Genomic DNA, 12,184 nt, shown 5'->3' on the forward strand with positions numbered 1-12,184 from the left:
CGAGGTGTCGCAGCAGGTTGTTAACCTTCCAATAGGTGTCATTTGACAATGCTGAAATAGATACACCACCAATGTACTTTCTCAAGGTCACAATTGTCAATTTTATAGGTTACTGTTTATTTATTTCATACTCTCATACTCTTACTGAATATGTCAGAAGTATTTCAAAAGGTGAAAGGTAAAAGAAAACGTTCTAGACCAATACATTGAATATACTTTTAATCTATATAATTAAATTAAGATCCTCCCAGGTTTGTTCAGTACTCATACACAATCTATTCTTTAATATATGCCATTTCAGGTCTGTAAATTATAGGAAGCTAATTGGAATGGATAAGTACAGATAATATTAATTTGTAGAAATAGGTATGTTTGAATACGCACAAATAATTGTGTTTTTAGTATTTTTTCTTATTTTTAGATATGAAACTATAACTTTTGCCACTATTTGTGGGATTGGATTTTTTCTTCATAATAACCATTGAGATGAAGAACTATGAATCTGAGGCCCCTGTATTTCTCTAGTCGTTTAAGAGTTCTTGTGTTATTTCACATTTTCCACTAGGTTGACACATCTGTGATAGTATAAGTGTGATATCACAAATTCTAGTCAAAATGTCACTAATAACAAAAACCATGGATAAAGGGGACCAAGAACTTAAAAGTTCTAACAAAATACGAGCTAATAATGAGACCAGCTCAAATATCACCTCTGCCGTATTGATAGTGGGTATTAACTTCAGGGTGGGAAAGAAAATAGGATGTGGCAATTTTGGAGAAATCCGTCTGGGCAAAAATCTATATAATGGCGATCATGTTGCAATAAAGCTAGAACCTTTCAAGTCTAAAGCACCCCAACTGCACCTAGAGTACAGGTTTTACAATATACTGGGTAGTCATGAAGGAATACCAGACGTATACTATTTCGGATCTTGCAGTAAATACAATGCTTTAGTCATGGAGCTGCTTGGGCCCAGCCTTGAAGATTTATTTGATGTCTGTGACCGTAAATTTACACTGAAAACTGTTTTGATGATAGCAATTCAACTACTAAATCGTATTCAATATGTACACTCCAAACGATTGATATACCGAGACGTGAAACCTGAAAACTTCCTCATAGGAAGAAGTATAAATAGGCAAGAGAAGGTGATTCATATAATAGATTTTGGTTTGGCCAAGGAATATATTGAACCCGAAACAAATAAACATATTCCTTATCGGGAGCACAAGTCACTGACTGGAACAGCAAGGTACATGTCTATAAATACACACCTCGGTAAAGAGCAGTCACGAAGAGATGACTTGGAAGCCTTGGGACATATGTTCATGTATTTTCTGAGGGGGTCTCTGCCATGGCAAGGACTTAAAGCTGATACCTTGAAGGAGCGCTACCAAAAAATTGGAGATACTAAGCGAGATACTTCAATTGAGAGCTTATGCGAAGGCTATCCTGAAGAATTAGCTACTTATTTGCATTATACTAGAAAACTGGATTTCTTCGAGACCCCAGATTATGAATATTTGAAAGGCCTGTTTACTGGACTGTTTGCTAAAAACAGATTTGTTGATGACGGGGTATTTGACTGGTCAGGAAATACAACCCACATTGCAGCAGGGTCACTTCCAACTGCTACGCAAGAATTTCCCATTTCACCAATAAGAGAGAAACCTAAACCTGAGCTTGGCAAGGAGCTGACCTTTGGAGATCTCACATTTGCTGATCGTCACGACTCTGTAATGGTAATGAACTCTGCAAATGGAGATAATGTGGCTGATTGTTCTACAGCTGCACATAGTAGTGCTCCAATTACTCAACCTAGGGAGATAGAAGTGGTGGATGAAACAAAGTGTTGTGGATTTTTCAAAAGAAAAACAAAAAAGCAGATGAAAAATTTGAATTGCAACTAAAGAAAACTTGAAGCACACTACAAATTAGTAGTGGAGACTGTATCAAGACTGTATTAGGATAGTGCTTTCAAGTCTTCAGTCGCTATTATGATTATTATTGAATATGATATATATTCTAAGATTGCTGGTGCAGCAATTCACATTGCTCAAAAAATAACTGAGTGTTCAGTTTCTGGTGGATTTTTCAAGAAATAATGGTGTTTAAAGGTGTTGTATATATTGAATGAAATATTGAGTTTCTTAGTTTCCCTAATCTAAAATTTCCTATTTACTATTCTAATAATTATGAAGATAATCCAAATGATTATTTCCTGTGATAATTGTTATTTGTGATTATAATAATATTATCTTTAGACTTCAAGAAATCACTTGCAACTGAATAAATGTCAAAGACCTTGTTGTTTCAACATGAAATTTCAGATAAATTGATGGATGTAGCCGTTGCTACGTGGTAGGAGATTATAATGAAAAGAGAAATGAAAATTTCTATGTTTTTTACCATTTTTAATTGTAACTAACGTTACTGCAGTTTCGTCCTATATGGACATTCTCAAACTTATACAATAAACTACAATACATACAATACAATACAATAAGGTTAGTTTATTGTATAAGTTTGAGAATATCCATATAGGACGAAACTGCAGTAATGTTAGTAACAATTAAAAGTGGTAAAAAACATAGAAATTTTCATTTCTCTTTTCATTGAAATTTCAGAAAATAAATTCATGACATTTGAATATTCTAAACCACAAATTGAGATAATATTCTTGGGAGTACATTCATAATTTAAAAAAAACAGAAAAAAAGTTAACAGTTCTCAATAATTTTGTCCTTGTTAGGTACGCCAATAAATATTATTATGGTCAAAAAATCCCACACATTATATATTGACTTATGAATACCAGTATTTTGGGCTTCATTCAAAAGATACTTGAATATTTCTTAAAACATGTTGAAATGTTACTATGCGGGACCTAAAAATTTCACATGATTAAATTCAAAATTAATAAGAATCCTTTCTGAATAAAGAGATGGTCGGGCAAGTGTTACTGACTGTAAATTAATATTGATGAAAATATATAAGTAGTTCAAAACTAACAAGCAAAACAAAAAAATCCTAGATCAACAATCTCAAATTATTGCACTTTTTATTACTATTTCATTACTATTTCTGGTATTTGTTTGGGGACCTTGAGATTTCGACTCGACTAAATATAACTTTAATATTGGCTCCGCTGAAAACAATAGAATAAATATTTGAAAACTTTTTTCAGAAAGTGTTTGATAAGTTGAAGATCTTCATACTCATTTCTGTAAATTTCAATTCAAATCAAAACTTGATAGCTTTTTGTAAAATCACCTTATATTACAGGGTAGACATATATTATTTCTCATCACTTCGTAATACTCATATGTAATATAATGAAGTATTACGTCTTCGGAAATCAATCTCAGATTCTCAGTATATAATTTTGTTAACGATTTAGTTTCATCTCAGCTAAGGGGGGGGGTAGGTGGATCCTTCTTGGAACTTGAAAAGCTATAATTTTTATAATTTATATAATAATTTAATTAATTGCGAAAACTTAATATATGTTTACTATATTCAAAAAACCTTATTCAAAATTCTGTACAGAACTAAATATATTTTTGCTATATTCAAAAAAACTTAATTCAAAATTCTGTACAAATCTTTTGGTCTTGTTTATTGCTTGAGAATAAAATAGGAGAATAATTAGGAAACTAACAACAGTTTTGCTGTAAATAAGAAGTCAGTATAGATTCTAATGAGTTTTAAGTCACTTCACTGAACGTCACAGCTGCTCTCTACCCTCCAACAAAGTTTATTCAAGCACTTATTAAGACCTTTCAAGTTTTCCAATCCCTTCTACATAAAACCTTGCTGTTAAAGTTTTTCATAAACAGTGAAGTGCTTTGCTCCACCCAACATAGGTAGGATTTATGACACAATTAGTTATAACGTGTGCTAAGAATCGCACGTTTAAAGATGAGATCTCGTTAATTTTTACTCGCATTTGTTTCGAATTCCGAGGGTTGTCGTTCGTCTGAGGCGACAACTGGCTAATGGAAAATATATTTTAATAGATTTCAACAGACAACCAGTAGTACGATATTCTTACTGGAAAAACTGTAAGCTTGATAAATCTCATGTTTCTTGATGTAACAACGGTTGCTCTGCCTACTAATACTATTGCCACACCACCATGTAGTTTAGTTTTCAAGATACCCTCGCATATTGTATCAAACAGTAACTAACATTATTTTATAATTTGGTTGAAAAAATTGTCTACAGTTTTTTTTTCCAAATTGCTGGAGTTCATAAAGTTTTTTATTCATTTGCTAATATGAAACATAGAAGAATTAACAATCTTATCTTTTAAATTGAATCAATCTGTAACCCTGTTATACTGGTGTATAATACATTAGGTAATTAATATACACACTCTGTTTTCATGAATGTTACATCTTCCTTTTTAATTTCCTTCCATTTTATTAAATGGCAACTATATTTAGTTGCCCCAATAATTTTAAATTTATAGGAGAAACCTAGATGATATTTTGAATCTGTTGGTATAACATTTTATCAATATTGTTTGTAGTTGTTAAACATAAAAATTAATTGAAAAATATTTGACAGCACTCTGTTAATTTCTTTTACCAATCAATCACATCAATCATTGTCGAAAGTGAGTGGTAATTTGCAAAATTTCAATGATTGTTCCCCCTAGTCATAGGAAGATTTTTGAGGAATATTTTAACATCAACTTTTTCCTTCGCTAGCAGTGATATGTAACATCTTCTTACATTTATATGGGGATCTGGATCAGTTTATGTGTTTATATACTTGCTGAATATTCCATAAAAATCTTATGAATGCTAAGTAATTTAGAGAATACTGTTGGTAATTTTGATGAAGTTTAGCAATTTATAGCTGAATTTGTACAAAGTAAAAAGTTATGAGATACTTGTTATTTTATTTTCAATATCGTTAAATTGTATTTATTTCTCAAAATATAATAAATATAATTATATCTAAATTATTTTCTGATATATAATTTTAATGATATTTTAGACATCAGTATTTTATTCTCTATTTTTGAAATGTATTGTTGTTTTTAAAGTAAATCGATTTGTTCAACTTTATCGAAGTGTTATTAATGCAATAAATATTTATATTATTTACTATTTAAGGTTGATGAAACTAATAACTCACCTAAGTTACCTTTTATAAAGTATTATTCTAAAAGACAAACTACAAAATGATAGTCACATTCCCTAGTAGGTACTTCCAATATCTGGTTTAGAAATGAAGAATATGAATCCTATAGGATGAAATCCGAATGTTATAACTTTTTTATAATAGTGGTTATGAAAATACTTAAAATAATTTCGATCTCGCTGCTCGACAGAAAACTAGCTGGAATCAAGTTGTAAAATACAATATCTTGTAGAAATTTGAACATTTTTACCAAATATGAATTATTATTTTTTGATACCGGATAATAATTATATTTCAATTGTTATTTCTTATCCCTGAAACTTATATAAGAATCTAGGAACTTACTGACAATATTTATTATCATTTCAGGATTGTTACTATCATAACTGAATAAAATAAGTTTTTATTATCAACTCATAATCAATTCCCCAACTGTTATTGAAACTGTTATGTAATATACGATGTTACAGAGAAGTGCCTTATTTTTGTTTCTGACCAAGATAAAAATTCATTTACACTGATATATAATTTAAATATTTGGAATGCTTCAACATCTCAAGTGTTTCCATATGAAAATATATACCTGCCGTTTTTTGGAGGAATGAAAGCTGAAAACGCACAGAGTCTCAGGATGTGCTTGATAAAGCGATTGACCGTGTTTGTCATATGAGTTCAGTAAATTATCTGCGATGTTATGTGTTGGCTATTTTCCAGGTTTGTTGGGCGTGGTCTGCAGATTTTTATTTCTGAAGTTTCGTCAGAACAGACAGCTCTACTACAACTCACAATAGATGTCATCACTGGTGTTAGGCTGAACTGCGAATGTGTTTATGGACTCTGTCTTGAAAGGACAAGACATTTCTGCTTGGCTTTGAATAAAGAATGATCTTTTTTTGGGCTCTGATTTATAATAAAACTTCTTGTTGAGAAAAGATGCTCATAGGTGCTCTTGACGTTTGGGTATCAAAATTTAGGATATTCAGAACAGTGAGATTATCTTCACTGGTTCCACAGATGAGTTATTTTATTCAATACTACATTTGTTCGAATATTTCATGGAGGGAATATAAAGTTTGAAAAAATTTCAATACATTCATCTATAAATTTGTTTGCAAAGTATTATTATTATAGATGACTGGACGAAGAAGTCGGTGAAAGTCGATGCACCGGGTAATATGGATTCAGCATTTTCATTACTACCGGGTTAATTCGTCAACCCTTCCTTCTCAAACAATGCTAAACGAAGAATTTCAGCCTGAGAGAGGCTGAAACTTTCAGGCGATTTCATTGTTTTTTTTAAAGTATGTTTCATCCACATACAATAAATGGTTTTGATTTCTCTAGTAGTACTGTATAGGCTGATTTAGTTTTTCCAATTCTTCAAAAAACAGAAGCGGTTCAGCGAAAGGGGACGTGACGTCACTAGATATACGGAGCCTGCTGAAAATCGCCAAAAGGCCTGAAACCAAGGTCTTTTCGTGTAACCAATGTGAACGTTCAGTTATCATTTGTTTGTTTATACTCATCTGCCTATGTTGTGGAAGTATGGACTGTGAAGTCCCAAAAACGTATTGTTTAGTACTTGGGTGTACTTATTCACCCGAAATCCACCAAAAAAATTGCTGCTATTATCACAAATGTAAAAGGTAACAAAGCCATCTATTCATGTGAAAAAAAGAGTGTGGTTTATTTTAATATAAATGCCTTACATTTACTTCTGAATAATAATGAAATGAATACATTTATACTTATTAATGAATAAGATGAACACTCTAATAGATATATTGCTACACTTTTATATCACATGACTGCAGAAAAATTAAATTCGAATAATTGGATTTCAAAACGCAACTAATCATTATATTCAGTTCTTATTTTCATTAAAATACTAGTGATCCGCTACGGCTCCGCACTGGTGCAATACTGATAATAAATACAAATTCACTCATTGCATGGAAAAACAGTGATGAAAAGGTAACTTGATAATTTCATGAACTCGCCTTTTTCCCCCGCGGTTGGAATATTTAAAAATCCTTTCTTAATGCACATCTACAACATAAAAATAACCTACATACTAAATTTCAGCCTCCGGCTCCGGAGAAACAGTAGGTAATTTTCATATGTGAACGTGTGCTTTTCACCCCCAGTGGGTGTGCCTCCGTTGGATTATTTGAAAAGCATTTCTTAGTGGGCATCTAAGACCTAAGAAGCCCCTAGATACCAAAGTTAAACTTGATAGGACTCAACCAGTGCGAAGAAACAGAGATGAATGAATGAGTGTTAAGTAAGTGACTTTCGTATTTGGATTTGAAAACTGATTGGTAAATTAATGGTGTCTGCCTCAATAAAACCTTCCTGAACTGACCCAATCTTCATTCAAATCCAAAAAAATTGCCATTGTATTTTTTGGATGACAAAAACACAATCAAAATTAGATAATTTCAAAACAAGAACCTTTCCTTATCACCAGAAATGCAATACTCTTCTCGACGCACCTTTCACCAACTAAGTTTTGGCGTCTTCAGGAGACAAAGAATAGTGCGATCACGGAGAAAGTCTGCATATAAAGGCGATTTCTTGTTTCTAATTTTCATAAAGGCAAGTAAACAACATTCCTTACAAATAATACCAAACGACATTTTTTGACTGAAATTGGATATTATCTGGTAGTTATTTCCTCAATCACAGACACTATTTGTAAAACCGTAAGTAATCAAGAATGAAAATCTACCAGCAACTTTCTCATTAAGTTTTTTTCTGTCAGCATATTATCCAGCCATCTATCGATTAATTTTTGATGGTAGGTATTTCTATATACTTCTGTACTAATCAAACACTCACTTTCTCTATACTTTCCGATTGCCTACACCAAATGATTATTAATGGTATGTAAAATCTAATAATAGATTTATTTCCCTCCGTATTGGTATACGGTTTGTTTCGTATACGCATTGGAATAATTTTGAATTCTATACGAGGTGGTCGAAAATGACATTTTTTGTTATTGTAAGTGATATTGTTTAATGGGAGTACCTAGTTCTACAATTCGCATGAGAAACTGAAATTTATTATTAATTTTCCAATTCCATTGCTAGTGTATGACAATCGTTTCGATGAAAATCTCAGAGAACGTCGCGGAAGTGAGATAAATAGTCTTTTTCACTTTGACCACGCCACTAAAGATGACGTTTGCAGATTATAACCAAAGAAAACCACGAATTATGAATCATTTTTGCTATTTACTCAACAAAAAACAGAGTGAATGTTTTTTTCAATAGTCATGGAAAGACAATTCATAGTTCGAATGCAGATTGTATGTTAGCTGCTCCCAGTCCTAGCAGTGGGTTACCCAGAATATTGTTTCGTAGAGTGTTCGATTTAGAGATACTCGATGGATTGATAAATAGTTAAATATATGTATACAGATTCAAGACCATGAAACACAATGTGTTAGAATGACAATGAAATTGGCAAAAAATTCTTAAAATATTCTTCGACTGAATGTTTTAAATCTATTAGCAGGAGACTGCCACCTGGTAAGGGGAATGTATTAGAAGTCATTCTAAGGAGGCATTCATTACCGTTAGTTGACTTTCACGTTTCAACCAGAAGAACAAGATCAAATACGATGTTTTATATACAGAATTTCTGCTCTATAGGTGCCTCACTTGCAGGTACGTCACGTCTCGCAAATGAACTGAATGTTATAATTGATATAGATTGGACAGATTCTCTAGCAAATTTAAGGAAAAAAGTTATTATACAGCTAGTGGCAATGTCTTTGTAGGATCATCACACTTATTAGTCGACCCCGGCGGTATAACTGACTTATTTTGTTATGTGATTTTTTTAGTGTAAAATATTGTATGTGGTCTGTTAGGGTGAATAAATAAATAAATAAATGAAAATGAAGGAATCTAAATTATGTAAGAAGATGATCGTCATCATTGTAGATCTGATTATTCGGAATTTCGGTTACATAATACCCCTCAAGATTGAAATAATGTTGACCGGCGGTATGCTAATGGTTTTGGAGCAAAATAATTGGTGATTAAGTTTTCTGATTGAAAAAAATGGAGGTATTATCTATTGTTCAGGTGTACAGGGAAAAGTGTTACAGAGTGGTTGGATTATAGAATATCCAGGCCACCTGAATTTTCATTCTAAAATATTTATTTTCTTCCACGTTTGTATCTCTCCTCGATAGTTTGAACTTTTGATTTCTGTTAGAGCTTTGGTACATGGGATGTTTCTTCCCCTCTTGTAGCTTTGTTCACGAGATTTAGTTGTTATTAGTTAACAATCTTTCTCTTAAGGACATTAAAATATGAATTTGCAATGAGCCGCTACTGTCTATTTGTTGAATGTTCGGAGATATAAAATTTTATCGACTTTTTTTTCCTTAAAGTGTCAGTTAATGGTTCATTTACCTTATAAAGTTATAAGAAGACTTCAGTCATGAATTCCACTATCAATTGTGATTAGATTGGGTATACATTTTCTCTCATTACATGAATCCTGAAATTCAATGTGGAAGAATCACTCATTGAAAGATCATTTTGAACTTCATCACTTTTATTGAAACAATCTGCTCACAGCAGAGATAAGTTTTATATATCCACTGAAAATACCCATTTTCAAACTATTAGGATAGGGTATGTAGTAATCCTGATAAGTTAATTTTGAAGTTATGTTCGGATTCAGCTCATCATAAATATGTATGTGTCTCATCTTCTACGGAATAATTCGGATTATCCACTCACCAGTTCCATCACACGCTTAACCTGTCCTAATAATTTTACTTGACATAACATGAAATGTATCAGGTAGTTACACTTCTTTAATTCGTCCCTTCATTGAAGTTACACACAAAACGAGAACTTCGTAAAAAATTCATAACTGTTTTTTACATATTTTTCTCTTTTTTGAAGAAGTCAATAAAGAAATTCGAAAGCTCGTCAGATAAAAAAAAGTTTTATAGATAACAGGTTCCGATAATGAAAATTCTGATTCTAGCTTTTCGATAAGTAGGCCTGTAAGATATTGTCTACTCATCGTTCTGGAAGTTATGAGGCAACAAGATTTTTGATGACTAATTTTTAATCATCAGCAACATTTTCTGAATGTGTAAACCTTGAATACAAAATCCTCTTATTGGTTTCCCCAGGCTAGACTGTCGAAATCGAAGTACTCGTTGATAAAGTTTCGAGCAAAGCAGTAGACCTTCGAAAATTTAAATATTGCGAACGCCATGACGAGTTTTATATAAGTTTATAGGAATGGGTGATTATAATTGAGAAATATTTTGAAATTTTCGAGAATTCAACTATCTGCGACAAGTTCGTCTCGTGATTCATGATCAATTATTAAATGGCAGTTGAAAATCTCGATGTTTTGCATTTTCTCCACAAAATTTGGGGAATACAAGATTGTATAACATATACTCATATTATGAACGTATACCATTTATATAAACATCGATAAAATGTTAATAATGAAAGAATAGTAGATCTTATTCAGATGCAGTGTATCTGTCTTTATACCATTATCGGAAAATCACTACAGGGTGTTTAATACGTATATGCCAAAAAATCAAGGGACTATTCCTTAGACCATTCTAAAGATATTTTGCCCTTTGATGATTTTTGATAGGGCGCTTTATTTCGAAGATCGCTTTATTTCGAATATACGGGGCGAAAATAATTTCGACAATAACAATTTTGGTAATTTCAAAATTATTAACGTGGCCGAAATAAAGGTATATAGCGTATTACACCGGACCTACCAAGTAATAAAAAAATCTAACAATTCCGTTGGTACCTACTAACAACATTCCGATTACTACTGCAGATATTCAATTTGAATAGTATGTCTCGTAAGTGATCATTTGTATGTGTCGAATAGGTTGAAACTGATTAACTTTGTCTATTTGACGTGCATTTTTTGTGTTTATTATTCAAAGTCTTTTTAGTGAAGTCCTCCATCATGAATGGCATGCATTTCATTTATGAACTTGCTGATGGCAATTCATTGAAAGCTAGGCGGTTGTACAGTGAACGATTTCCTAATAATGTGTCTGAAAGAAAAATCTTCCAAAGAATACATCAACGATTTCGTGAAACAGGAGCATTGAAGCGAAATGGAGGACCAGGAATGCCAATAACAGAAAAAACATTAGAAGTAGGAGAGAATGTGCTGGCCATGATAGAAGAAAATCCAGGTACCTCTACTCGAAAAATTGCAAATACTTTAATGTAAGTAACGGGACGTTTTGGAACATATTGGAGACATTTGTTGTACCCATACCACATACAACAAGTTCGGGCACTTCTTCCTGCAGATTTTCTTCCACGTATTGCATTCTGTCAATGGCTTTTGCGCACATTGGTTCAAATCCCTCAGCTACTAACACTTATTCTTTTTACCGATGAAGACAGTTTCTCAAGAAATGCCACAAGGAATTTCCACAATAACCATGTTTGGGCTGAAGAAAACCATATGAGGTGCTTGAAGGTCGCTTTCAACATCAGTTGTCGTTAAACGTTTGGGTGGAAATTGTAGATAAATTCCTAATTGGACCGGCATTTCCACCAAGAAGACTTACCGGAGAGGTATACCGCACTTTTTTGGAACAAACGCTACCTCAGTTTCTGGAGGATGTACCATGCATTGGTACAAGAAATGCAATGTGGTTTATTCACAATAGTACACCAGCGAATTTTAGCATATTGGCTCGAGAGTTTTTAACAGTAACATACGGAGATTGCCCGATTGGTTGAGGTGGATCTCACTTATGGCCTTCTCGATTACCGGACTTGAAACCTCTGGATTATTTCCTAAGGGGCCACCTAAAGTAATTAGTTTATACCACTCCAGTGGAAGATTTGCTAAATCGGATAATTGCTGGGTGTAACGCAATCAGAAACGATCCTGGTATTTTTGAAACAGTTCGGGAGTCGATGAGGAGCAGATTGGATTCTTGCATCCGAGCGGGGGTAGTCATTTTCAACAGTTCCTGTAGGTTAAGAA

At 32.7% G+C, this 12,184-nt stretch overlaps 1 protein-coding gene and 1 pseudogene across 2 annotated transcripts in view; one reads left to right on the forward strand and one right to left on the reverse strand.

The window, feature by feature from the left end:
- The window catches only part of kkv (hyaluronan synthase-like protein kkv), a 123,065-nt gene that overhangs the window by 96,914 nt on the left and 13,967 nt on the right, over positions 1-12,184 (reverse strand). The window lies entirely within an intron of this gene.
- LOC111517845 (casein kinase I pseudogene) lies at positions 57-2,495 on the forward strand (annotated as a pseudogene).

Source organism: Leptinotarsa decemlineata, unplaced genomic scaffold (genome assembly GCF_025532065.1).
Source record: "Leptinotarsa decemlineata unplaced genomic scaffold, Ldec_3_MD MMD2_tig00000505_RagTag_RagTag, whole genome shotgun sequence".
Lineage (NCBI taxonomy): Eukaryota > Metazoa > Arthropoda > Insecta > Coleoptera > Chrysomelidae > Leptinotarsa > Leptinotarsa decemlineata.